The following is a 3,302-nucleotide window of genomic DNA, read 5'->3' as shown; positions in this document are numbered from 1 at the left end:
AAAAAAAAAAAAAAAGAACTAATGCAGTTACAAAGTCTAAGGGATCGTGGACAAGGGGATGGCTCAAGTGAACTTAAGGACAGATGTTGAGGGGATCAAGAAAATGAGCATCCAAGGCACTAGTTAATGGAGATATTTTTCCTTTTTGAAGCCTTTCAGGATAATGGCGGGTCTATGCTAGAAACTACTGGGCCAAATGTTTGACTTGATGGAGTGAAAATTAGAATGACGACAGTGGGTAAAACGGAGATAGAGTAGGGTAGTTGAGAGTCCCCAGCTTGGAGCGGTGAGATTCTGGAGGGGGAAAGGAGGCCATGGGGAGAGGAAGAGGTCCCTGAAACCACCTGAGTGGAACCAAAGAACTGAGGCAACAAAGAGAAGGGAAGCTCTAGGCAATGTGAATGGAATTTGTGTGGAAATTATCCAACAATATCATTAATATCACATGTAAGCAAGATTCTGCTGAAGATTATCCAAAAATGACTGGAACAACACATCAACAGAGAACTACCAGAAATGCAGGCTGGGTTTAGAAGGGGTCGTGGTACTAGGGATATTGTAGCTAATGTTAGATGGATCTTGGCTGAAAGCAGGGAATACCAGAGGTATGTCTGTGTTTCATTGACTATGCAGAGGCATCTGACTGTGTAGATCATAACAAACTGTGGCTGACTCTGAGAAGAACGGGAATCCCAGAACACTTGATTGTGCTTATGAGAAACCTATACTTGGACCAGGAGGCAGTCATCAGAACAGAGCAATGAAACACTGCATGGTTCAAAATTGGGAAGGGTGTACGCCAGGGATGTGTCCTATCTCCTTACCTTTTCAATCTATATATAGAAGAGATTATCCAGGAGGCTGGGCTCTATGAAGAGAAATGTGGCATCAGGATTGGAGGAAGACTCATCAAAAATCTGCATTATGCAGATGACACAATCCTGCTTGCTGAAACTGAGGAGGACCTGAAGCACTTGCTGCAGAAGGTGAAGGAATGAAGCCTTCCATATGGATTGAAGATGAACATCAAGAAAACAAAGATATCCCACAATTGGGCCAATTGGCAGCATTATGACAGATGGTGAAGAGATTGAGATGATTGTTAACAGCTTTAACTTGCTTGGCTCCACAATCAACACTCTTGGTACCAGCAGCCAGGAAATTAAAAGACAAATTGCATTGGGAAAGTCTGCTGTCAGAGACCTCGCCAAAGTACTGAAGAGCAATGATGTCAGTTTAAAGTGTGCCTGATACAGGCCATGGTCTTTGCAGTTACTTGCTATGCATCAGAAAGCTGGACAATGACTGGGGATGATAGAAGGAAAATTGATGCCTTTGAGCTGTGGTGCTGGAGAAGAATGTTGAGTATGGCGTGGACTACTAGGAGAACAAACATATTTGTCCTAGAGAGGGTGAGACCAGGATACTCCTTGGAGCCAAGGATTCAAAAGCTTCATCTGACATACTTTGGATATGTTGCAAGGAGGGATCAGTCCTTAGAGAGGGTGGAAGGACATGCTTGGGAGGATGGAAGGACAGTGTAAGAGAGGAATACCCTCTATGAGGTGGATTGATTCAGTGACTAGGGTAATGGAGGTAGATGTGTCAGAGACAATAAGATTGGCACAGGACACAGAAGGGTTTAGGGCTATTGTACATAGGGTTGCTATGTGCCTCAATGGCACATAACAACAACAGTTCCAAATCAAGGATGAACAAGGACAGAGTTTTTCATCAGGGCAGTCTCTTCTAATCTGTGCTGTAAGATATGCCTCTCCCCCTCTCTGCCCGTATCTCACAGCCTGGTCACTCCTCTGCTCTGGCAAGTGTTACAAAGCTTTTTTAGTTCTGCTCAAGCAAGAGTTTCTCTCTGGTTGTTGGTCTTATGGCCTTGGCCTCTGCTCTGCTTAGTGAAATGTTACAAAGCTTTTTTAGCTCTGCCAGTTATACTTCCACTCTGCCAATGAGCCTCCTGCCTAAAGGCACTTGGCTCCCGCTTCCCAACAAATATCTGAAGGTATTCACTCCTCAAGCAGGCCTCTTGCCTGAAGCTGCTCAGGTTCCTCGCCCCATGGGCCAGGATCCCACATTGCTGCCTCACACTGGTGTCTTAATTCTCTGGCACCTCAACTGTATAGCTGCAGCCACTGTTGCATCTTGTACCATCTCTGGGTCTCACACCATCTGTCCAGTGTTGCACTCTGACTCTGGATCCCACAGCATTCTCACTGTTCTCTCTGGATTTTCTTAGTTATTGGTAGAGAAATTCTCATTTCCCATTTCTGCTAAGCCTGGTGGAATAGCAAAACTGACCACCATTATTAGCCTTCTATATGTCTTCTTGGTACGGTCCTACCTGAAAGGTGACATTTTACCTTATCTATCTTGGCACCAGCAGCCAGGAAATTAAAGACATATTGCCATGGGAAAGTCTGCTGTTAGGGACCTCTCTAAAGTACTCAAGAGCAACGGTGTGTCTCTGGAGACTAAGGTGCGTCTGGTACAGGCCATGGTCTTTGCAATCACTTGTTATGCATCAGAGAGCTGGACAATGACCAGGGAGGATAGGAGGAGAATTGATGCTTTTGAGCTTTGGTGTTGGAGAAGAGTGCTGAGTGTGTCATGGACTGCTAAGAAAACAAACAGATTCATCCTGGAGAGAGTTAAACAAGACTGCTCCTTGGAGGCAAGGATTCTGAGGCTTCGTCTGACATACTTTGGTCATGTTATAAGGAGAGACTGGTCCTTGGAGAGGGACATCATGCTTGGGAGGGTGGAGGGCAGGCACAGGAGGGGAAGGCCTTCTGGGAGACGGATTGATTTGGTGACTGGGGTAATCAGGATGGGTGTGTCAGAGACAATGAGCTTGGCACAGGACAGAGCAGAGCTTAGAGCTGTTGTACATAGGGTTGCTATGAGTCGCAAGCGATTCGACGGCACATAAGAACAACAACAACATATTATTGGTAAGCTATCCAATCCCTTTATGGGCAGCACATACATCTCATTTAAACAGTTATCTGGTACACGTTACAGAGACAACAGCTAGAAAAGCCATATTCAAGAATCTACTCTACCACAGCTTCTCTTTTTTATGCACAGACCAGTTTCAGATTGCTTTCAACAGTTTCTCTGAGGTCTACTCAACTATCCTACTCTTTTTTTTTAATATTTTTTTTAATTGGGAAAAACAAATTGGGGGTACAAGGAGGTGAAGGTTGGGGGCAGAAGGGTGAGGATGGGCCAGGATGCAGTTGCAGAGCTGCACAGTTTGGTCGGTGGGGGGAGCAGGTGAAGGAAAT

This window comes from Elephantulus edwardii, unplaced genomic scaffold (assembly GCF_000299155.1).
Source record: "Elephantulus edwardii isolate Elephantulus edwardi_28Jun2011 unplaced genomic scaffold, EleEdw1.0 scaffold00037, whole genome shotgun sequence".
NCBI lineage: Eukaryota > Metazoa > Chordata > Mammalia > Macroscelidea > Macroscelididae > Elephantulus > Elephantulus edwardii.
This window is presented reverse-complemented; position numbering follows the sequence as displayed.